Here is a 25,821-nt window from a genome sequence, read left to right on the forward strand (position 1 = left end):
AATATTTACAAAAATTCTCCCCTTTCTCTCTCTCTCTCCCTTTACTTCCTTTTCTTTCTCCCTCCCCCCCCCCCCCCACCCCACCCCCCTGCAACTTCTGGCCTTCTCTTCACCTTTCCCTCTCTCTTTATCCCATTGCTCTGTGGCTGTCTCCTGTTGTTCTCTCTCTCTCCATTGATCCCTCCCTCTTTTTCCCTCTCCCCATTCTTTTCTCTCTGAGCTCTTCTCTCTCCCCGTCTATCCCTCCCCTCCTCTTTCTCACACCCCCGCCCCTTGAAGCCTCTCTCTCTTTGTTCCCCCTCCCTCCTTCCTCTTGTCTCCCTCTCTCTCCCCTCCTGGCCCTGGAAGCCTCGCCCTCTCCTTTGAGCCCTCCCTCTCTCTCTGGATTTATCCTCTCTCTCTCTCCTCCCCCTCTGCCCGTTCAGTGCCCAGCCTGGATCCCACGTTCCCTGCCCTTCTCGGGAGGCGACTGTTTGGAAATTCCTCGCTGATCTGGATAATCCCGGCGCCTCTGCCCTGTGAGATTAAGTTGTCTTGAATTACATGGAACATCAGTTTGTTTTGTGTTCTGCGTGTCGGATCCTGACCTCTTGGAGACGGACTTTTCCCAGGCTCGGGAATTCACTGCCTACCTCCTCCAGCGCTTGCCCCCTCTCCGCTTCGGATCTCCGCATCAGGCAGGGAGCCGAGTGAGCTCGGCAGCGGCGAGAGGTGAGGCGATGGGAGGGGAGGGGGTGGGGTGGGGGCTTCGATTTGCAGCCTCTTTCCCCAACCTGTGGCTCCCTCCAGGAAGCCGAATGGGTCAATGTGCGTGGTGCTCGTAGACTGGGGTTGTGAAGTAGGAGTTGTTTCCAGTCAGGGACTGAACGGAGGGGGCGGGGGGGGGGGGGGGGGAGAGGAGAGGAGAGAGAGAGAGAGAGAGAGAGAGGTGGGGGAGATAGAGAGATTAGAGAGAGGCAGAGGGGGTGAGAGGAGGGAAAAGGGGGAGGGGTAGAAAAAGGGGAGAGATAGGTTAGAGAGAGCAGAGGGTGACAAGAGGGCAGGGGAGAGATCTGGAAGAGGTAGAATGAGTAGGTGACAGAGAGGTTAGAGAGGGGAGAGGGAGAGAATGGGGGAGGTAGAAATGAGAGGGGAAGAGGCAGAATGAGGGGGTGAGAGAGGAGGACAGGGGAGAAAGAGAGGGAGCTGGGAGGTAGGGGAGGGAGACAGGTTAGAGAGAGGAAGAGAGCTGGGGTGGGGTGAGAAAGGAGGGGAGAGGGAGAGAGATGGTGAGCAAGAGTGAGATGGGAGAGAGGGGAGAAGACAGAGGGAGGGAGCAGAGAGCAAGAGAGGGAGAGACAGAGGTGGTGAGCAAGTGAGATGGGAGAGGGGAGAGAGGGAGGTAGAGAGTAAGGGGGTGAGAGAGGAGGGTAGAGAGGGGGAGCAAGGGGAAAAGGAGAGAAGTAGTGAGAGAGATAGAAGGGGAGAGGGTGGGAGAGGTAAAAGAAAGGTGGAGAGAGAAAAGGAAAGAGAATGAGGGAGGGGAGAGAAAGTGAGAAAGGGGAGGTGAGAGATAGAGAGAGAGTTTGGGGAGGATCTGAGATGTATATTGATGAAGAAATAGAGAGAAGCCCACACACACATACATAGTGAGGCCCGGAGGGAGGAGAAAAAGGGGAAAGTAGACAAGCAGGAGAGAGGGGATCAAAGGAAAGCAGCCAGCAGAGAGGTGGGGAGAGGCTCACAAACACACACACACAAACTCACAAACGAACAAACTCACACACACTAAAACACATACAGACAAACACAGACACACACAAACACAGACTCACACACACACAAACTCACAAACAAACACAGACTCACACACACGTGCAGACTCACACACAAACACAGACTCATATATACACACACAAACACGGACATACACACACAAACACAAACTCTTATACACACACACAGACAGACAGACCACACACATAGGCTCACACACACAAACACAGACACACACACACAAACACAGACTCACACACACACAAACACAGACTCACACACAAATAAACACAGACTCACACTCACAGACAGACTCAGACTCTCACAGACAGACTCAGACTCTCACAGACAGACTCAGACTCTCACAGACAGACTCAGACTCTCACAGACAGACTCAGACTCTCACAGACAGACTCAGACTCTCACACACACTCAGACTCACACAAACAAACAGACTCACATGCACACAGACACACTCAGACATGCAGACTCACACAAACAAATACACAGACATACACCTGCGCATGCGCACACACAAACTCTCACACACACACAGACACACACACATACACACAGAGACACAGACACACACACATGTCAGCGTGGAGATGGGGTGGGAGACATGTTCCCCAAGGGAGCAGATTGGGAGAAAGAGGTGGGGGGGGTGAAGTTAGAGGGGCAGAGAGCAGATCCACCAGGGAATGGACGTCATGGCTGTGCTAAGTCTGGTGTTGGGGGATCGGTGAGTGCAAAAGAACCGTCACTGTGCAACAGGTCCCAGAGGGTGCCTGCCTTTTCCAGGAGACTTAGTCGGTCCAGGAGATGGGTGCCTGTCTGTTCCAGCTGGTCCAGGAGATGGGTGCCTATATGTTCCAGCCAGTCTGGGAGACGTATGCCTGCCTGTTCCAGCCAGTCCTGGAGATGGGTGCCTGCCTATTCCAGCTGGACTGGGAGATTTCCCTCCCCTCCCAGGATGATGTGTCCTGGCAGGCGGTAGACTTACGGTGGCACAGTTAGCCTCGAGGTTAGCGCCATGCTGTTACAGCGCCAGCAACTGGGGGGTTCGAATCCGGCGCTGTCTGTCAGGAATTTTCCCCATGTCTGTATGGGTTTCCACCCACCCTTCAAAAGGTACTGGGGTTGTCGGTAAATTGGGTATAATTGGGCGGTACGGGCTTGTGGGCTGTTACCGTGCTGTAGGTCTAAATTTTAAAAGTATGAGCTTAAAAAGTATTTAAGCTACACTCCTGGTGAATATTCTGTGTTCAGTTCTGGTCATCTCATTACAGGAAGGATGTGGACGGTGTGGAGAGTGGGCAGAGGAGACTGACCAGGAAGTTGCCTGGATTGGAGAGCGTGACTTGCAAGGTGAGGTTGGCAGAGCTGGAACTTTTCTATTTGGAGCAAAAAAGGATGAGAGGAGACTTGATAGAGGTTGAGTAAATTCTGAGAGGCAGAGATAGGGCAGAAGGCCAGCGCCTGTTTCCCGGAGCAGGGGTAGCAAACCTCAGAGGACGTCTGTACAAAGTGAAGGGAGAAAAGTTTAGGGAAAAGTTTTTTTTTATACACAGAGAGTAGTGGGTGACTGGGTTACCTTTCCAGGGGCGGGGGTGGAGGCTGGAACATTGGGTGTATTTAAGAGGGTTACAAGATAGGAAAGGGTGAGTACATTTTTTGGGGGAGGAATATATGGGTCAGCACAATTTCAAGGGCCAAACGGCCTGTCATGTTCTCTGTTCTAACCCTACCCCAAACCCAATCCATTTACAGGAGGTAAAACGAGGGGAAGTAATATCTTTATAAAAAGATTTTAAAGTGGAGAAAAGTCGTGGGTTATGGGAGCCGGGGGGGGGAGGGTTAGATTTGTGTGGAGTAAGTTAGCACAACATCGAAGGCTGAAGGGCCTGGACTGTTCTAGAATGTTCTATGCACAACAACTGGGCACTGCCTGCTGGTGAGATTATCCTTGGACCGTCCTCTGCCATGTTTTCCACCTCCCTCAACCCGTTCAGCTACTGTCCAAGATTCCCCTCGTTAGTAACACACTCGGTCCTGGGAAACGTCCCAGGGAATCTCCACCATCCCATGTGCTATTGCAGGGAGAGAGAGAGTTTCCTGATCTTCTCCGAAGACCACACCCCTCATCCATTGAGTAGAGCTGGGACGGAGGGCAAGGTCTCCTGTGACATTGTCATGTTCCGTTGCAGGGAGGACCCAGGTCTCTAACCGAGATTCATTCCCCTTGCAGGCAGGTTCAACCCTCCAGGTGATACTGCCAGATGGGTCTGCAGGTTGAACATAGACAACTGTTCTCCCGGGGTCAGACAGAGTGAAACTCCCTCTGCACTGTCCCGTCACACACACCCGGGGTCAGACACAGAGGAGTGAAGCTCCCTCCACACTGTCCCATCACACACTCCCGGGGTCAGACACAGAGTGAAGCTTCCTCTGCATCGTCCCATCACACACTCCCGGGGTCAGACACAGAGTGAAGCTCCCTCCGCACTGTCCCGTCACACATTCCCGGGATCAGACACAGAGTGAAGCTCCCTCCACACTATCTATTTCATCCAGTTTGCTAATATAACATTCCGTTCCTGCTCCTATCCCTCCTCACTCACTCTCCCCCACTCAGTGTCCACAGCTGAGATTATTTTGAACCCTCCAGATGAGCAGAGGATCCAGGGACAGAATACAGTGAAATCTTTTCCCCCTCCCCCCGGAATACCTTGTCTCCATGGGACCCGATCTCTTCGATGGTGACAGAGCAGGGGCCTATTTATGGTGTTTTAGAAAATGTTTCACAATCTGCCTCTTCATGTTAAAAATAATCAGTCTGGTTCCTGAAATATTTATCATTGCCAAATGAATATTGTAATTTATTTTGCATAATGCACACATGTGATTATCATAATGTCGTCCTGCATACATAATTAATCAGCTCGATCATCCCCGGCCCTCAGAGTGATGTATAATTCACCCAATCCCTTCATAAAACAAAGCAATGATGAATCCATGAGCCCCGGTACATTCAGAGACCTCAGGACCCCGGGAGTGGGTGAAGGGTCAGGAGGTGGCAGGGCTAGGTGCCATGTTTGGGCGGTGTTAGAAGGATCCGCAGACATGCCCACTCTCTTGCGCCCCATCCTCCTGAAACCACAGTGGCCATGTTCCTTCGAGCTGGATGCTTGTGGGATCTTGCTGTGCCTCCGTGCTCCCTTGGCCGACTCCACACCCCCCAACCCCCCCCCCCCCACAAACCACCACGCTGACACCTCCTTGGTGTTGAAACGTGGGGCATCATCAGTCATGAGGCACTGGGTCCACGAGACCTCGGCCGTGTGGACACCTGTAGAAGGAAGACAGGACGCGCTCTGCCTGGCAGTCGGTGACTAGTGGATTGCACAGGGATCTGTTCTGGGACTCCCCTGCTCTTTGCAATTTTTATAAATGAGCTGGATGAAGAGGTGGACGGACGGGTCAGTGAGTTTGAGGATGATACGAAGGTGGGAGGAGTTGTGGATGGAGCTGAAGGTTGTCATAGGTTACAACAGGATAGAGACAGGATGCAGAGTTGGGTGAAAAAGTGTTGGACGGAGCTCAATCTGGATACATTTGAGGTGATGCATTTCAGACGGACAAACCAGAAGGCCGATTACAGGGTTAATGGTCGGATACTTCATGGTGTGGAGGAACAGAGGGACCTCGGGGTCCAAATCCATACATCCCTCAGGATTGATTGGAGAGTTAAGAAGGCCAATGGGACGCTCAGTTTTACCACTTTGGGGTTTGAGTTCAGGAGTCGAGAGGTCATGTTTCAGCTCTACAAGTCTCTGGTGAGACCACATTGTAGGAAGGACGTGGAGAGGGGGCAGAGGAGGACATTGCCTGGATTGTAGAGCATCAGGTGAGGTTGGCAGAGCCGGGTCTTTTCTCTTTGGAGCGAAGAAGGACAAGAGGAGACTTGATAAAGGGCAGCAAGATTCGGAGAGGCAGAGACAGGGTGGACGACCAGTGCCTGTTTGCCAGGGAGGGAGTAGCAAACACCAGAGGGCATCTGTACAAAGTGAAGGGAGGGAAGTTTAGGGGAGACGTCAGGTAGGTTTTTCTGCACACATTCGTGGGGGATGGAGACATGTTGCTAGGGTCGGTGGTGGAGGCTGGAACATTGGGGGCATTTAAAAGCCTCTTAGACAGGCACATGGATGGAAGAAAAATAGGGTTATGGATGTGAAGTAGGAAGGGTTGTGATGAGGTGTCGATGGAGGGAGGGGGGTGATGAGGTGTAGATGGGGTCGATGGAGGGGTGGGGGTGTGATGAGGAGTAGATGGGGTTGATGGAGGGAAGGGGGTGTGATGAGGTTTAGATGGGGTCGATGGAGGGGAGGGGGTGTGATGAGGTGTAGATGGGGTCAATGGAGGGGTGGGGGTGTGAGCCTCCCATTTACCATGTGTTCCCTCTCCCTCCCATCCTCTCAGGTCATGGCCTGGCTGTGATACCAGGAAATCATGGCGATGAGTGGCATTGCTGCCCCAGGGGCCACAGGCTCCACCATCTTAGCTCTCGCCCTTGTCCTGGGGGCCAGAGACATCGTGGCGGACTTCCCGAAGGACCTTGTACCTATGATCGTGGTGACAGGACAGGGTAAGCCATGGTGATGGGGGTGGGGGGGGGATGAGAGGAGCGAGGGGCAGTCGTAATTTGGTGACATCTAGGCCCTCAGGCCTTGTTCAGGCTCCATCTGGGCTCTTAGACCTTGTTGAATCCCCATCTAGGCCCTCAGGCCTTGTCTTGGCCACATCTAGGGCCTCTGGTCTTGTCTATGCCCCACCTGGACCCTCTGATTTTGTTTTTCCCCTGACTGGGCACTCTGGTTTTGTTTCTCCCCTGACTGGGCCCCCCCTGGTTTTGACACCCCTGTCTGGCCTCCTAAGACTTTTCGATGCCCCGTCTACATTTTCAGGACTTGCCTCAGCCCCATCTGGGGCCTCAGCCCTTGTCTAAGTTCTCAAGCATTGTCTAGGCCCTTGGACCCTGGTCTTAGTCCTCAGGTGTGCCTAAGCCCCATCTGTTTCCTCAGGTTTGGTCTATGCCTCATCTCAGGCTTTGCCGAGGCCGCATCTGGGCCCTCAGGCCTTGTCCAGGGCCTCAAAAACTGAGCAGGAAAATGCCTCCCACCCAGAACCTTGGCCGGAAAATTTCCCTCCGAGCAGACAAAAATAGCGGCCGGCCTGCCAACTGGCAAGGACCGAGCTCATGTCGGGACACCTTGATAAGTGGCATGCCATCCATCCTCAGTGAAAGGTACAGACCTTTTGGGGCTTGCCAAGATCCCTGAGAGTAGGCCTTGCACCTAAAGCAAGCTGCAAAACTGCCAGGCTTGGTCTGCTCTTATTAACATATTTCATGCAGAATATAATCTCTTTGCTCTGGGCCTTGTCAGAATCTAAATTAAAGCTATTTTCACGGGGCTGTTACATCAACGGCAGGGGACCTTTCACTCCTGAACTCCATGTGGGGTCCCCCAATTCTCGTCCCCAACCTTGGGAAGGTCTTCTGCATTCAAGATTTACGATTCCTGGTCACGTAATAAAACGTGCGATACTACACAAAATCACTTTTAGCCTGCAAAGATTCACTGCCAGCTGAAATTGCTCGACGCCCCTTACCGTCAGAGGAAGAGAAGCAAAAGAGGGTCTTTTGAGTGTGTTCATCTGTTGCTTTCCAGAACAATAATCTATTACTCCACAGCACGTCCAATTAACACTGACTTGTGAAGTCCTTATAGGCCTCCTTCAAAGGCACTGGGAGCCTGAACTGTCTGGCTTGAGCAGAGCTCTGGCATTTAAAATGAGATCTATTTTGTGAAGTGTTTGTGATTTACACTAAACCCCCACAATCTATCTCCTTCAAAAACCTATCTATGTACAATATAAAATGTGATATAATCTGTCACAGCAACATGATTTTTGGGGCATAGTGCATTAAAGGATCATGTTCTGTTGTTTGTTGCTCGTCCCTTGACTGTCAGGCTTTCTCGACGCCTGCAATTCATTGACATCCGCAGGTGCTAGACACTTTCTCTGGTGACGCTCTGTCAGGCCTCAACTGAAGCCACCTGTTTTGGTGGGGGGGGGGGGCTTGTCCCCTGAAGCTTTCTCTTCAGCATGTTTGATTGGATTTCAATCGGGTGACCAACTCGGCCTTTTGAGAATTTTCCAGTTTACAGATCCTTGGCTGCTTTCGGAGTGCGTTTGTGATCATTGCCCTGCTGGTAGGATGGAATGCCATCCCAAGGGTTTGGAGACATTTGCTCAAACTTGAGAAGATGTTTCTCTACACACCCCACCCCCCCCATAATTCATTTTGCTGCTAGCCATCAGCTGCATCATCACTGAAGATCAGTGCCTCAGTACCTGTGGCAGCCATCCATGCCCAGACCAGAACACCCCCACCTCCCTGTCTCACAGATGAGGTGGACGCTTTGAACCTTGGGCAGGTTCTTTATGCCTCCCCACTTTGCTCTGGCCATTGCCCTGATACGAGTTCATCTTGGTCTCATCCGTCCACGAGAACGTTTTCCAGAATTCTGCCGGCTACTTCTTGGCAAACCGTAACCTGGCCTTCATGTTTCTGTGGCCAACACTTGTGGTTTGCATCTTGCAGGGTAGCCCCTGTACTCCAAGAATTCTTCTGACATCAGCTGCAGAGTATTCCTTGGAAAACCAGCCCCTTTACAATGACTGAGCTCACCAAGACACTCTTTCTTCTCAATGATGTTCCAAACTGGGTCGTCCTGAGGTTTGGCTGATAAACTTTACTGTTTTATTCCTGATTTTCAGCTTCTTTGACTGTCATTGGCCTAACTCTGGTCTTCGTGTTGAAAAATGGCAACTACAGACTCCAAAGGTGATCAAAAGTTTAGCAGCGACCCCAGCTCTCTAATAACTCCTTCTATAACCAACCTCCCTCCACTCTTCTCTCGCCCTCTTTTCCTCAAACCCCTCTCCCCCTCCCTTCCGTCATCCCCTCCCATCCACTTCTCTCCCTCCTTCTTCCCCTCTCTCCCCATCTCTCACCCCCTCCCCTCTGACATCCCCCTCTCTTTCCCCCTTGCTCTCATCCCTCCCTTCTCTCACTCCCTCCCTCCTCTGCCCCTTTTTCTCTCTCTCCCCTCTTTCTTCCCCACCCTCTCTCCCCCTCCCTCTCTCTTCCCTACCCCAAACTCCCCCTCTCCTTCTCTTCCTCCTTCCCCTTTCCCCTCCTTTCAACCCTCCCCTCTGTCTCACTCTCTCTCTCACTCTCCCCTGCCCCTTTCTCTCTCCTCTCCTCCTCCCTTTCACATCCCCCATCTCCCCTCTCCCCAGCCATCTCTCTCTTTTCCCTTCCCTCCTCCCTCTCTCCCTCCCCTTCCCACCTACCTCCTCAATCAAAAGGCCAAACGTCCCTCTCCCCTGTGGAAGAATTCCCCTCCCAGACCCAATTCAGGCAGAGCAGGATCCCGCAGGTGAGTCATGGTGGAGAAAAGGAGTGGGTGACATGGGGGGAGTGGGCATGGGATCTTCCTGTGTGGCGGCTGACTCCCCCTCCCCTTTGTCCCTCCAGCATCGAGGGTCTACCCCGTGTTCAGTGGGCTGACAATGGACAACGGCTCTGCACCTCAGGGTCTTGACCTCCAGCGCCTGCTCCGCATCAATCAGACACTCTACATCGCAGCCAGGTGAGTGGCGGGGCGGGGGAGTGGGAGGCGAACGTTCTCCCACCCCAGCCTGAGATAGGGGCTCAGTGAGGGGAGGAGGGGGAATGGGAGGGAAGTGGAAGAGGAGGGATGGTGAGGGGAGGCAAACCCCCCCTCATCTGGGATGGGGCTCTGTGGGGGGGAGGGGAAGGGGGGAACGGGTGAGGGCAAGGGGAGGGGGGATGGGGGATGGGAAGGGGGAAGGGGTGTCCATCTCGACAGAGATCGCGCTGTCGGGAGGATGGGTGAACCCCTCAGCTCACACCCCTCTGGTGTGCAACATGCGTGTCAGTGAATGCTCACACCTCTCTGGTATGTAACACACATGTCAGTGAATGCTCACACCCCTCTGGTGTGATACATGCGTGTTGGTGAATGCTCACACCCTTCTGGCATCCGGTAATTCACCGGCTGCAGGGGACATCATGGAGGGTGGGGATAGAGCCACTTTCTGCATCACTAATTCACCTCCACCTCCCCTCTCCTCCCTCCACCCCCTTCCTACCCTCTGCAGGGACCACCTCTTCTCCTTCGATCTGGGCCTCAACTCCCAGGAGGGCCTCATCCCCCGCAGGGTGAGTGCAGAGCTCGCTGAGGCGGTGGGTGGGGGATCTAGGGGAGGATGCAGGATGGGGGGGCCCTCGGTGGAGAGGGGAGAAAGAAGGAGTGGGATGGGGAGAGGATAGGTGGAAGAAGAGGAAGAGAGAGAGATAGAGAGGAAGAGAAAGGAGGCAGGGATAGAGTCAGAGAGGGAGGGAAAGAGGAGGAAGATAGAGGAGGGATAGAGAGGGAAAGAATGAGAGGAAGAGAGAAAGAGAGAGGAAAGGAGGAGGCAAGAACAGAGAGGGGAGATGGTGGGAAAAAGGGGATCGAGGAACTGAGAGAGAAAGAGGGAGACAGGAGGGATGGAGATGGAAAGTAAGAGAGGGAGGGAGGGCAGAGGGAAGATTGGGAGAGGGATAGAAGAACATAGAGGAGATAGAGGAGAAATATGGAGGCAGGGAGAGGGGAAGGAGAGAGGGGAGAGTGGGAGGGAGGGAGCGAAAAGGAGGCAGAGAGAGAGTGCAGGGAGGGAGAGAGGAGAGAAGAAGGAGAATGGGGGTAGCTAGAGGAGGGGGTGACAGTGAGAGGGGAGGGAGGGAGAGTGTGAGAGAGATGGAGAGGGGAAGCAGGGAGAGAGAGAGGGTAGGGAGTGGGAGAGGAGGGGAGGGAGAATGGATGAGAGCGAGGAGATGGGGAGGAAGAGGGAGTGGTGGGCGGGAGAAGAATGGAAGAGAGGGATGGTGGAGGGGATAGATAGGGAGGGGGAAGGAGGGAGAGGGGCAGAAATAAAGGAGGATCGAGATTGAGGAGATGATAGAGAGAGATGGGGAAGAGGGGACGAGGGAGAGTTGAAACGGCCCCCAAAGGGGGTGCACACAATAAGATTTCACTGTCACCGGCCTGGGAGGGGGGTCAAGGAGGAGGGAGGTGGGGGGGAGGGAAGCATGCTTTAATCAGGAGGTAGCGATGCCCCTTTAAAAGATGGTGGGACACCAGTGGGGGGGGGGGAAGGAAGGAGGGGAAGCAGAGTCCCTTCGGCCCACCTTCTGCTGCTTTTCTTTGGATGAGTCACCCGGGACTACGTTCCTTCCTCCAGGTGCTAACGTGGAAAACACGGGCCAGGGATGTGCGGAACTGCGCAATGCGGGGGAAGCTGCCCGTGAGTTGGGGAGGAGGGGGTGAGGGATGGGGCCAGCAGGAGGGCGAAGGGCTGGGGTCTGAGCCTGGGATGGTGATGAGGAAAATGTTTGTCTGAGGGGGGTGTTATGGGTGGGGGTTGAGGAAGGAATCAGAATCCAAATTTATTGTCATGAAATGCATTGTTTTGCATCAGCTTCAAAGAGCAAATGTTTAGACTGGGTCGAAAGAAGACTGGGTAGGGCAGGTAGCGGCAGCATCCTATCATTCTAAGGCTAGAGGTGTAGCCTTACTAGTTAACAAAAATGTACCAATCAAAATAGAGCAGGAAACAACAGATCTGGCAGGGAGGTATGCAATGTTAAAATGTCAGATATACTCCGAATTTTGGAATTTGATCAATATATACACACCTAATGAGGAGGATCAAAAGTTTATGCAGGATTCTTTTTGAAGATTGCAGACACACAAGGAAATATATTGATAGGAGGGGGTTTTAACCTTAATTTGGATCCAATGTTGGATAAAATTGGACAAAAGACTAGCAAAAAGAATAAAGTGGCCAAATTTATGGTTAAATCAATGCAGGAAATGAAACTTATGGATATATGGAGGAGGCAGCACCCAAGAGAGATGGAATATTCATATTATTCAAGTAGGCACAAAACATACTCAGGGATTGATATGTTTTTGTTGGCCCATATTCAAGGGAGAGTTAGGAAAACTGAGTATAAAGCTAGATTACTATTGGATAATTCACCCCTGTTATTAGCAATAGAACTGGAGGACATCCCACCAAAAACATATAGATGGAGGTTAAACTCCATGCTACTTAAAAGACAGGAATTTAGAGAATTTATTGAATGCCAAATTAAAACATATATTGAAATACACACGGAATCAGTGAAAGACAAATTTATATTATGGGACCCAATGAAAGCCTTCATTAGAGGGCAGATAATAAGTTATGTAACTAAGATGAAAAAGGACTACAATCAGGAAATAGAGCAGTTGGAAAGGGAGATAGTAAGTACAGAAAAGGAACTAGTAAAAAGGGAGGATATAACAAAAAGGAGAGAATTGGCGGACAAAAAAATAAAATACGAAACATTACAAACGTACAAGGTGGAGAAGAACATATTGAAATCAAAAGTATTACAAACTGGAAGAAAAAACACAAAATATTAGCCTGGCAACTTAAAACAGAATAAGCTAAAAGAACTGTATTGGCATCAAGGAAAAAGGACAAACAAATTACATATAATCCAATAGCGATTAATGAGAACTTTAAGGAATTTTATGAACAATTATTCCAAACTGAGAATGAGGGGAAAGATAATAAAGTAGAAGAGATTTTAGCTAAAATTGAATTGCTGAAATTGCAAGAAGAGGAACAAAACAAACTAATAAAACCATTTGAAATAGAGGACGTACAGGATATATTAAAAAAGCTGCCGAACAATAAAACACCAGGAGAGGATGGATTCCCAATAGAATTCTATAAAACATTTAAAGAGTTATTAATTCCTCCTCTCGTGGAAGAAACACAAAACTTGCCAGACTCATGTAAGACAGCAATAATTACAGTAATACCAAAGGCAGGGAAGGATCCGTTAACACCAGCATCATATAGACCAATATCTCTACTTAACTCAGATTATATAATAGCGAAATTATTAGCAAACAGATTGGCCAATTGTGTACCAAAAATAGTAAAACAAGATCAAACTGGATTTATTAAGAAAAGACGAACAGTGGATAATATCTGTAAACTTACTAATCTAATTCATGGAGTTCAAGGAAATAAGAAACCAACAGTGGCTGTTGCTTTAGATGCAGAAAAAGCCTTTGACAGAGTAGAGTGGAATTACTTATTTAAAGTTTTACAGAAGTTCAATCTACCAGAAAAATATATAAATTGGATTAAAGCATTGTATAATGGACCATTGGCGAAGGTAGCAGTAAGTGGATATATATCGAATCAATTTAAATTAAGTAGGTCAACTAGACAGGGATGTCCATACCCCCCTCATTGTTCGCCTTAGCAATAGAATCTTTGGCAGAACTGATAAGAATAGAAAATAAAATAAAAGGGATAAAAATAAAGGAGAAGGAGTATAAAATTTCAAAATAAAATCAACTATAAACCTAAACAAAAGTGGGAAAAGGATTTAAACATAAGGATAAAAAATGAAGTATGGGAAAAGTTATTTTCTATGAAGAATATAATAAACACAAGGCTATGTATGATCCAGTATAATTGGTTACACAGGTTATAAATCACGCCCCAAAATTTAAAAAAATGGGATCCAATATTATCAGATGTTTTCACTGTAAGAAGGAAATGGGAACAACATGCAATTTGGGCATGTACGAAAGTGAATTTTTTTTTGGCAAGATCTAAATCAGATATTAAATAAAATCACAAAAAATAACATACCAAAACATCCAGAAATCTTTCTTCTAAGTAACATAAAAAGTAAAGAATTAGGCCTCAAATTGGATAAAGCGCAGAAAAGATTTATTATGATAGCCTTAGCTGTAGCAAAAAAAATGCATAATGTCAACTTAGAAAATGGAAGAGAGCCTGACAATACAGCAATGGTACATGGAAATGAACAAATAATTTTTTTAAAAAGTCACATTGTTTGAACCAATTTGGGAACCATACATGGAACATAACAGAGAGGGCTTGCCTCGGACCTCCACCCCCTAAAATGATAAGAAGACAAAACGACTTGATCCAGTGTGTAACAAATAGATGGTGCATTTTTCTTGTTTATTTTCCTTTGTGTGAAGATATTGTTTTATGGTTTTATTGTATTGTATATGTTGAATATTTATGGGTTTTGGAGGGGGTGGGAAGAGGGAAGGGAGGGAAAGGGGGAAAAAAGGGAGAAAATGGCACTGTGTATATTTAATGAGAAACGTTTGTACATATTTTGGTTGGTTATGGTTCACAGTGTGAAAAATAAAAAATTATTTAAAAAAAGAGCAAACGTTCCTCTAAACCACATTTAAGAAAACAGCCTCAGCCCACCCTGCACACCCACACCCATTCCATCACCCCGTAGCCCATCACTGGCCCCCACACCCATCCCACCGCCCTGCTCCCTCCAGATAGCCCCGTGATAGCCCCCACACCCATCCCACTGCCCCACTCTCGCCCTACAGCCCTGTATCACTCCCCACACCCATCCCACCACCCTGCACCTGCACAGCCTACCACTATCCCCCACAACAATCCCACCATCCACTTCCTCCTGACAGCCCCATATCAGTCCCCACACCCATCCCACTGCCCGGACGAACAATAAAACAAATCTAGTGAATTTCCGACTTGCGTCCATTTTGCAATGCGACTGGTCGGTCAGAACGGAACTCAGGCGAATGTCGGGGAGGATCTGCACTGTGAATCCCATGGGAAAGGTGGAGGGGCCCAGGGTTTGGAGCTGATTGAGGGAATAATGTTGAAGGCTGAGCTGTAGTCGATGAGCCCAGATGGATGAGATGCTGTTGACTCGGTGATCCAGATCTGAGTGGAGAGCCAGGAGAGCGGAGCCATTGGAGGGAATGATTGATGGGCATGGGGGCGGGGCCAAAGGGACAGACAAGGGAGGGGCCAATGGGGACAGGGCTTGGAAGGGAGCCCCATTGGAAAGGAGCCAAGGATGGAAGAGCAGCCAATGGGGATTGTGGGTGGAACCAATGGTGGGAGGACCATGGGAAGAGCCAATCGAGATGACTGTGGGCGGGGACACTGGAGGAGCATGGGACGAACTGATCGAGAGGGCTCTGGGTGGGGCGGTTAGAGCGGAGGATTGTGGGAAGGGGCAGTTGTGTGGGTGGGATTGCGGGAGCAGAGGGTTGTGTGGGGGACGGACTCTGGGTGGGCTGTTGGAGTGGGGTGGGTTTATGGGATGGGCTCATTGGGACAGTTGGAGTGGGGGGTTGTGGGGTGGGTTTAGGAGACGGACTCTGGATGGGATCCTGCCTGATCTCCCCTCCCACCCCCCCCCCCAGGGTGAGTGCCACAACTTTATCCGGGTGCTGGTTCCCCAGGATGATCGAACGCTCTTCGTCTGTGGCACCAACGCCTTCAACCCCATCTGTCGCAGCTACAAGGTGAAACCCAGCGGCGTGATACACGTAACACGTGTCCCGTTACACACATAACATATGTCCAACCTCACACACCACACATGTCCCACCGCACACACAAGTCCAAACTTACACACGTGTCATGCTCCACACAAAGCCCATGTTCTATCACACATGTAACGTGTCCTGCCGCACACAACCTGTGTCCCACCATATGCAATATGTGTTCCATCGCATGCAACATGTCTCTGCATGCACCACATGTTCTAATGAGCACTCAACATGTGTCCCAGCACATGTCCCACCGTGAACAACATGTGGTCGCACACACACAAATATACGCATACAATTACAGACACGTGCACATACATTCAAACACACACACATGTATACAAACACAGTCTCTCTCACACACACTTTCACACCTTCCCCCAGACGCATGCACAGACGTCCTCGGTGGATGCGGGGGGTGGGGGGGGTTTGAACCCGGGATTCTGGAGTGGGCGCCTCACCTGGCTGGGGGACAAGGCAAAGCTTGGGGTTTCTCTAGCAATGGAGCTTACCCTACAAACCCCACCCCTGCCCCATCCATTATGTTGGGGAGGGATCAGTGAGGCATACAGTGACCCCAGCCCGCACTCCATTGACCCATGACCCCAGCCCGCTCTCCACTGATGCGAATCTCTTCCTCTCCTCCTGGAAGATGAACTCCCTGCTGCAGGAAGGCAGAGACATGAATGGACAGGCACGGTGTCCCTTCGAGAGCAAGCAGACAAATGTGGCCCTGTTCGCTGGTGGGTATCGGGGTCCGGGGGGGTGTTGGAGAGGAGTGGGGAGAAAAAGAGAATGTTTCTCTATCTCAGGGAAGAGCTACTGGGCGAAGCTATGGGGTCAGGACATCCTGCAGAGCCAGAGAGGGGATGCAGAGACAGGGAGAGGGTGTAGGGGACCAGAGGGGATTACAGAGAGAGGGAGGGGGTTACAGAGACAGGGGGGGTGTAGGGGACTGGAGGGGTTTACAGAGACAGAGAGGGGTGTAGGGGACCAGAGGGAGTTGGAGACAGGGAAGGGTGTAGGGGACCGGAGGGGGGTTACAGAGACAGGGATGGGACATATGTGGACCGGAGGGGGAGTTTACAGAGACATGGTGGGGTGTTATGCGAATTTTCTCACCCTCTCCCCACGTCTCTGTGCAGGGGGGGACTTGTACTCAGCCACGATGGCCGATTTCCTGGCCAGCGACGCGGTGATCTACCGCAGCGTAGGTGACAATCCCATCCTCCGCACCGTCAAGTACGATTCCAAGTGGCTTAAAGGTATGGAAAACATCCCCTCTCCCTACCCCCTACATCTATGAAACCCCCACCCTCCATTTCCTCCACTGCTTCCCCGCAGGCCTCCTGCACGATCCTGGCTTGGTCCCAGGCCTTTATCGTCCATTCCAACCTTGTTAATCTTCTGTTTGAACTTTCCCCCTCCCTCGACCCCTTTCCCTTGCCCCATCTCTCCCTCTCCGTTTCTCTCTTTCTCTCTCTCTGCATCTCTGGCTCTCTCTGTCTTTCCCCATCTCTCTCTCCTCCATCTCCAGCTCTCTCCTCTCTCTCTCTTTCTCTCACTCCATCTCTCCTCTCTCCATATCTCTCTCTCCCTTCCTCTGACTCTCACTCTCTCTTTCTCTCGATCACTCTCTCTTTCCCACACTATCTTCTCTCCCCTCACCCTCCTCTCTCTCACACCCTCTATCTCTCTCCTCTCTCACTCTCTCTCCTCATTCCCTTTCCCCCTCACTTTTCTGGACTCTCCCTCTCACACTCTACCTCTCCCTCCCCATCTCTCCCTCCTCTCACTCTCTCATTCTCAAACCCCCCATCTGTCTAAAAGTCCCTCTTAACCCCCTACACTCCTCTAAACCCCTCTAAATCCCCCTCCCCTCTAAAGCCCCCAATTCCCCTCTAAAACCCCAACTCCCCTCTAAACCCTCCTACACCCCTAACTCCCCTCTAAAAACCCCAACTCCCCACTAAACCCCCTACCCCCATAAACCTCCCCACCGCCCTCTAAATCCCCCCACCAAAACTCCCCTCTAAACCCCTACCCTCTCTCAACCCCCCCACCCCCAACCACACTCCCCTCTAAACAAGCCGGTGCTGTTGTTTTCATTGCTGCTGGTGTTTATATAGTCACTGCTTTGGTCAAATTTCTGGTGTTTTAGCCACAATATTGTGGTCGTTAGTATTTGTGAATTCCGAGTAACTTTAGTGCAAAAACACATTAAATCACATCTGGTACGGGAGGAGGTCTTTGGGGCAGTGGTGGGGGGGGGGTGAGTTACCGCACTGGGTGACACCACCCCCGGTGACACTGTTGTGAGATTGCCTGATTCATCCTCCAATATGTCTGTGTGTTTGTACCGACAATCTCCGCGTCTGCTTCACCACTCGAACCTACCCCTTCTCTACTTTGCCCAGAGCCAAACTTCGTGCACGTGATCGATTACGGCCACTATGTTTATATCTTCTTCGAGAGATCGCAATCGAGTCGACTGGCCTGGGACGGGTGAGTGAGGGGTTCCGGGATCAGGGCCCCATCCAGGAAGGGAGGGGTGATGTTTTTGTCGGGATCCCTTTTACCACCTGATGCAAGTTATCATCCAGCTTGGTTGAAATTGCTTCCAAGCCTACTTTCACCACCCTGGGAAGGAGGGGGTTGGGGAGTGGAGAGGGGGGAGAAAGAGAGAGAGAGACAGAGGCAGAGAGCCAGGGAGGGGTGCACTGTTGAGAGCACCAAGGGCAAGGGAATGGGGGAGGGAGAGAGATCAGAGTTGGAGGGAAAGATTTGGGGGGGTTGAGAGAGAGGTAGGTGTGTCAGGACCAGAGGGGGTTACAGAGAGAGGTTACAGAGAGAGGTTACAGAGAGAGGGAGGGGTGTAGTGGACCAGAGGAGACAGGGAGGGGTGTAGGGGACCAGATGGGGTTATAGAGACAGGGAGGGGTGTAAGGGACTGGAGGGGGTTACAGAGTCAGGGAGGGGTGTAGCGGACTGGAGGGGTTACAGTGACAGGAATGGGTGTCAGGGACCAGAGGGGGTTAAGAGACAGGGAGGGGTGGAGGGGACCAGAGGGGGTTATGGAGACAGGGAGTAGGGGACTGGAAGGGGTTACAGAGACAGGGAGGGGTGTAGGGAACCAGAGGGGGTTAAGAGACAGGGAGGGGTGTCGGGGACCGAATGGGGTTGCAGAGTCAGGGAGGTGGGTAGGGGATTGGAGGGGGTTACAGTGACAGGGATGGGTGTAGGGGACTTGAGGGTGTTACAGAGACAGGGAGGGGTGTAGGGGACCGGAGGGCGTTACAGAGACAGAGAGGGTTGAAGGGGACCGGTGGTGGTTACAGAGTCAGGGAGAGATGTAGTGGACTGGAGGGGGTTACAGAGACATGGAGGGGTGTAGGGGACTGGAGGGTGTTACAGAGACTGGGATGGGTGACCCTGAGATGGGTTGGGTTGGAGGTACGACACTAACTGGTGGTCCCTGCTCCCCACAGGTGGTATTCTCTCGTGTGGCTCGGGTCTGTAAGAACGACAAGGGAGGGTCCCCTAGGTGCTGGAGAAATACTGGACATCCTTCCTGAAGGTTCGTCTCAACTGCTCCATCCCAGGGCAAACCTTCTTCTACTTTGATGTGCTGGAGTCGCTGACAGATGTGGTGAATGTTCATGGCCTTCCCACTGTCATTGGCATATTCAGCACTCAGAGCAACAGGTAGGTGTGGAGGGAGCTTCACTCTGTGTCTGACCCTGGGAGTGTGTGATGGGATGGTGCGGAGGGAGCTTCACTCTGTGTCTGACCCTGGGAGTGTGTGATGGGACAATGTGGAGGGAGCTTCATTCTGTGTCAGACCCCGGGAATGTGTGATGGGACAATGTGGAGGGAGCTTCACTCTGTGTCTGACCCCCCAGGTGTGTGTGATGGGACAGTGCGGAGGGATCTTCACTCTGTGTCTGACCCTGGGAGTGTGTGATGGGACAATGTGGAGGGAGCTTCACTCTGTGTCAGACCCCGGGAATGTGTGATGGGACAATGTGGAGGGAGCTTCACTCTGTGTCAGACTCTGGGAGTGTGTGACGGGTTGGTGCGGAGGGAGCTTCACTCTGTGTTTGACCCCAGGAGTGTGTGACGGGTCGATGTGGAGGGAGATTCACTGACATTTGGTACCTTTTCTAGTATACCCGGCTCTGCAGTGTGCGCCTACCTCATGCAGGATATCGAGGATGCCTTCAATGGCCCATTCAAGGAGCAGCGATCGACAGATTCCTCTGGACTGCTGTTCCCGAGGACAGAATTCCAAACCCAGGTGTGTCCTCTTCACCCCTGTCGTTGTGAGGGATCCTCCTCACGCAGGTGTCTCGTTCCCCACACTCCCCCTACCATATGCTAGATCATACACTCTCACACACACACACACACACACACACCCAACAGACCCCTCCCACCCATACACAGTCCCACCCTCTGGCTCCCTCTTCCTCGAGTCTCACTCACTGCCGCAAATGTTTCTCTGGCCTCAGCATTCTTTGTGGTGACCACAGGCTGGTGAGTCTGTGCTGTTCTAACAAACTGAATGATTTAGTGTCTCTGTCTTACCTCACGTAGGCCAGGTTCGTGCGCAGGACATGGGGAGGCGCAGACCCACGCGAGCAGCCAGGAGTTTCCGGACGAAAGCCTGTCCTTCATCAAGTTGCACCCTCTGATGGACAGCACCGTCCCCACAGACCAGTATCAGCCATGGCTCACCTGGACGAGGAGCTGGTGAGGAGATGGTACCAAGGTCACCTGGTGGCTGCTGCACTCCCTACAGTCAGCTGGCGAGCAGTCCAGCATTCAACCTGTACAATAAAAACACAGGGAGAGAGGAGGAGAGGGAGGGGAGAGGGAGAGTAAGGCGAGAGACGGAGGGAGAGAGAGAAATAGAGGGGGAGAGAGAGGAGAAGTGGAGGTAGGGAGGAAAGGATGAGGGGAGAGAGAGGGAGGGGATGAGGACAAGAGTAAAGGGAGAGGGAGGGGGAGAGAGGGAGGGAGAGGGTAAGAGAGAGTAAGGTGAGAGGGGAGAGAGAAGGGGAGGAGAGGGAGGTGGAGGTAGAGAAGAAAGGGACGGGAGAGAGATAGAGGGGGAAAGAGAAAGAGGGGGATGAGGACAAGAGGGAGAGGAGGAGAGAGAGAGGGAGGGGGATGAGGGGGAGGAAGAGAGAGGGGATGAGGGGGAGGGAGAGAGAGAGGGATGAGGATGAGAAAGGAGAGGGAGGAGAGAGTGAGTGGGAAAGCAGTTGGAATGGAGAAAAGGCAACATTCTTTTATTGGTGGGGGTGTCATTCATTCACCCCCACCTCCCATTTTCTCCTCATTTTCCCCCCTTCCTCTTTCTCCCCATTCTTTTTCCCTCCCTCTCCCAACTCCCCATTCTTCCCACTCCCTCCTTGTTACCCGTCTCCTCTCCCCGTACCCATTTCAATCCCTTTATCTCCCTTTTTCTTCTCCCCTCCCCTTCCTTCTCTCCCACCCCTCTATCTCCCTCTCCCTCCATCCCCTTTTTCCCTCTCTCTCCCCCTCACTCCCTCCTCTCCCCCTCCCCTCTCTCCACTCTCTTCCCTCTCCCTTTCCCCCTCTTCCTCCTCCCTCCCCTCTCTCCCTATCTCTCTACCCCCTCTCTCCCCATCCCCTCTCTCTCTCTCCCCCTCTCTCCTTCTCCCTCTCTCTCTCTCTCTCTCTCTCTCTCCCCCCCTCTCCCTTTCTCTCTCTCTCTCCCCTCTCTCTCCCCTCTCTCTCTCACCCTCTCTCCCCCCCACCCTCACGGGATGGTGTTTGGAGAGAGTATTCAGAGAGGGTGAATGGCCCCCTTTCCCCGATGGGGGTTTCCATGGGCTGAGCGCTCTGGTACTGACCCTCCTCGTTCCCCATCCCCCTGCAGGTCCAAGCTGGTGAGAGTGGTGGTGGACACAGCAGCCGGACCCCACCAGAACTACACCGTGCTTTTCCTGGCCACAGAGGACGGGCGGCTGCTGAAGGTCCTGACCCAAATGGAGACGAGGACCCAGACGGAGAAGCGTGGCCAACTGCGGGCGGTGATCCTGGAGGAGGTCGATGTCTACAACCCTGAGAGGTGAGTGGGTGAGGGAGGGGTTTCCCCATCACCCCGGGGTGTATGGGGGTGGGTAAGGGATTTGCTTTCCACCTGGGGTGTCTGGGTGGGGAGGGGATTCCCATTCACCCGGGGTGTCTGGAGGTGAGGGAGGGAGCCACCCATAACTGTCTAGCCACCCCATTCCCGTCTAACTGTCTCACCTCCGTCTAGCTACCCCATCCCCTTCTAGTCGCCTATTCCCCGTCTAGCCACCCCATCCCCATCTAGCTGCCCCTCCCTGTCTAGCAGCCCTACCCCTGTCTAGCCACCCCGTCTCCCTGCCTAGCCACACCATTCCCCATTTAGCTGCCGTCCCCATCTAGCCACCTCATGCCTGTCTAGCCACCCTGTCTAGCCATCCCATTCCTGTCTAGCCATCCTGTCCCAGTCCAGCCAATTCATTCCCTGTCCAGCTGCCCCATCTCCCCATCTAGCCGTCCCACCCCTGTTGTCACCTGTGCCCTGTCTAGACACCTTCCCATGTCCCCAATGCCATTCTGCTTCCAGCATCCCTCTCTCTGCGACCCCCTGACTCCCCTGACCCGTGTCCTTGACCCCAGAGAATTCTGACCACTTAACCCGTGCCACACTATGACCTCCCCTGACCTCTGTCCCTGTGAACACAGACCCCTGTAACCTCTATGACTCTTGTTGACCCTGTGTCCTGCCCTGACACTCCTGAACCCCTCTGACCAACATGACCTACTCTGAACCTCCCTAACCCCATGACCCAACCTGACCTACCCTGACCTACCTGAGACCCGTGTCCAGCCCCAATCTTCTGTGACCCCTCTCCTGATAGCCTTGTAACATTCCGTGACCTGCCCTGACCCTCGGTGACCCACCCTGACGCTCTGTTACCCCCCACAACCTCCTCGTTACCCTCCACAACACCCCTGTGATCCCTGGCTATCTCGTTGCCCCCTGCAGGTGTGCACCGGGACAGCAGACCCGCTGGCCACTGGCGGTGGAACTGGACAAGGACCATCACGCCATCTACGTGGCCTTCGCTGCCTGCGTTCTTCGCGTGCCGCTCAGTCGCTGCCATGTGCATGGTCGCTGTAAGAGGTCAGAACCCCCGACCACCCCTCCCCCCTCCACCCCCCCCACACACAGACCTGGAACCCTCAGCCATCCTGATCCTCACCCAACACCCTGGTTCACCCTCAGTCCAGGTCAGTGTCCATGGTCCATAGACCCAGGAGCCTTCCCTCCTCACCCCCCTCCCTCCTCACCATCCCCTCCCACCTCTCTGTCCCCCTCCCTCCTTACCATACCCTCCCTCCTCACCCTTTCCTCCTTCCTCAGCCCCTCTCCCACCTCACCCACCTCTCCATCCTCACCGCTCTCTCCTTCCTCTCTGCCCCCTGCCTCCTCACCATCCCCTCCCTCCTCACCCTCCCCTCCCTTAGCCCCTCACCCTCACCCTACCCTCCTCATTACCCCCTCCTTCCTCTCTGCCCCCCTACCTCCTCATCACCCCTCCTCATCCTCCCCTCCCCCTCACTGTCCCCTCCCTCCTCACCCTGCCCTCCTTCCTCAGCCCCTCTCCATCCTCACCCTCCCCTCCCTCCTCACTGCCCTCTCCTTCCTCTCTGCCCCCTACCTTCTCACCACCCCTCCCTCCTCACCCTCCCCTCCTTCCTCAGCCCCTCTCCCTCCTCACCCTCCCCTCCCTCCTCACCGCCCTCTCCTTCCTCTCTTCCCCCTGCCTCCTCACCACCCCCTCCCTCCTCACCCTCCCCTCCTTCCTTAGCCCCTCTCCCTCACCCTACCCTCCCTCCTCACCCTCCCCTCCTTCCTCAGCCCCTCTCCGTCCTCTCTGCTCCTCCCTGTCCACCTCCAAGGTTCCTGGGACCGAGTTCCCTCCAGCTGAAGGTTCTCCCTTTGTTTCAGTGCCTGCATCGCCTCCAGAGACCCGTACTGTGGTTGGCGAAAGGAAGGTCGCTGTTCAACGCTCCATCCCGGCACCAGGTGGGTTAAATGTGGCCTATTTCCCACTTGCCCTCCCACCCAGTGAGTGCGGCCATCTTGTAAAGGTCATGTTGTGGCAAGCCATTGTTCATGGAATCTTGCCCCTGAACCCACTCACCATTGAAGATGGTCATCTTGTTAAAGTCATGTTTGGACCAGCCATTTTGTTAAGGTCACAGTTATTTTGCATAGATTCCTTCCTACTTTCCCCTTCCACAATGAAGGGTGGCCATTTTGTTAAGGCCACATTTACAGTGAGCCATTTTTTGTGGACTTTTCCCACCACCCACCTCTCCCACCCCTCATCCTGTCCTTCCATCATTGAGGTTGGACTTTCCATTCAGATCACTTCCACTGGGGACCGCCGCCAGGTCAGCTATTTTGCATCTGAGGCTCTGTGGAAGGGCAGGGCCCCTGAGTCGGCCATTTTCAGCGGCGTAGTGGTTGGCAAGGCAGCCGTGTTGGGAGGGTCAGGCACCCAAGTGAGGTAGGCACTTACTTCTTGAGGGGGTTTGTGGTCTCTTGGCAGGAGTGGCTTTGAACAGGACGTGGAGCGGGGCCACCTCGTGAGTCAGGCGCAGTGTGAGGGTGAGTGCGGTTACTTCAGCTCACAGCAAGAGTGGGGTCTTCCCATCAGCCCTGGCATTGTCCCCTACCCCTCCAGCCCTTCTCTACCACGTGCCAGCATCTCTCTTCCCTTTACCCTCCCTCTGTCCCTCCCCCTCTCTCCCCTTCTCTCTTCCTCCCCATCTCTCTCCCACCCTGCTCTGTCCCCTTCCACACTCCTCTCCGCTGTCCTTCCAACCCCTTCCCCTTCTCTCAATCACTCCCTCCCTCTTTCCATCCCTCTCCCTCCCATCTCTCTCCCTCATCTGTGCCTGTCTTCATTTTCCCCTCGACCTCTCCTCTCACCCCTCCCCACCTCTCCCCACTGTCCCACCTCTCTAGCCACCTCTCTGCCACTCTTCCTCTCCCTCCCATTTACCCTGCCCCCTCCATCTCTAACCCCCACAACCCTCTCTTCTCTCCATGCTACATTCCCCTTCCCCTATCCCCCTCTCCCTCCCTCCCCTCCCCTTCCCTCACTCCCCTTTGCCCTCCTGCCTCCCCTCTTCCTCCCTCCCCCCTCCCTTTCCACCTCTTCCATTCCCCCCCACCCTCCACCCCATCTACTCCCACCCCTCCCTCCTTTCCCCCTATCCTCCAGGCAGGGTGATGGAGTGGTGGGTATATTCGCGGGTGGGAATCAGTGGGTGGTGGCACATTCTGTGCCTGCTGTTGTCGGTGGGAGAAGCCGTGGTTCTGGCTGGTGATAGAGCTACCCCAGCCAGTGGGTTTGGCACACGGCTCCACGAGAGAGGGAGAACGTCAGATGGGGAGGGGCTGCTCTGTCCTGGATGGGAGAGGGAAGGGGGGAAGAAGCCTTGCAATGGATTGCTCCCCAATGAACCCCGACCTCTGATCTCCCCCTGGGGATTCTGGGGCCAGTCTGGTTGGGGGGAGGGGTCAAGTCCGTCAGTGGGGGAGGGGTGGGGAGCACGTGGATCAGTTTGGTTTTGTGACCTGTTCATTGATTCCCCACCCCTCACACCTTTCTCCCTCCCCTACTCCCTTTCCCCTTCCGCTCCCCATTTCCCATTATACCTCCCCTCACCTCCTCCCCCTCCCCTCCCCCTTTCCCCTACTACTTCACCTTCCCTTCCCCTACTACCTCCCTCAACCCCTCTCCCCTCCCACCACCTCTCCCCTTCCCCTACCTACACCCCCTTTCCTCTCCCATCACCTCTCTCCCCTCCACCCCCTGTTCCCTTCACCCCACCCCTCCCATCCCCCATCCACTCTCCCCTACCAACCAACACCCCCACCCAGCAGGTCTGGCCCCTTCTGCCCAGGATAGTTTGCAAGACTCGACTTGCGGTGAGTTGGTGAGACTATGGTCCTTGGTTTTGGGAAAGGGTGGGGAACGGGGAAGGGAAAGGGGGGGTGGGAGATGGTGGGGGGGAGTATAGAGTTGGGAGGAGGGGTTGGGATGGCAGGGGGAGGGATGGGGAGTTGGGGTTGGGAGTGGGAGGGATGGGGTTGGGGTTGTGGGGTGGAGGGAAGGGTTCAGGATGGGGGAAAGGGAGGGGTTAAGGGGAGAGGTGAGGATCAGGGATTGTCAGGGTGAGAATGGATGAGGGGAGGTCCTGAAAGCCCAGTAGAGGCGACGGGAAAGAGGGAGTGAAGATATCACTTCAGGATCGGTTGAAGTTGGCGGATTATTCCCTCTGGGAGGTGGGACGAGGACATTCCAGCACAGTCCCTTCTGCCCACAATGTTGTCCTGACCCACCACACTCCACCAGATCCCTCCGCTCCACCACACTCCCCAGATCCCTCCGCTCCACCACACACCCCCAGA

At 53.2% G+C, this 25,821-nt stretch overlaps 1 pseudogene; it reads left to right on the forward strand.

Moving 5' to 3' along the window:
* Positions 1-424: 424 nt before the first annotated feature.
* LOC138765403 (semaphorin-6D-like) overlaps positions 425-25,821 on the forward strand; it is a 25,781-nt pseudogene continuing 384 nt past the window's right edge.

This window comes from Narcine bancroftii, chromosome 5 (genome assembly GCF_036971445.1).
Source record: "Narcine bancroftii isolate sNarBan1 chromosome 5, sNarBan1.hap1, whole genome shotgun sequence".
Classification (NCBI taxonomy): Eukaryota; Metazoa; Chordata; class Chondrichthyes; order Torpediniformes; family Narcinidae; genus Narcine; species Narcine bancroftii.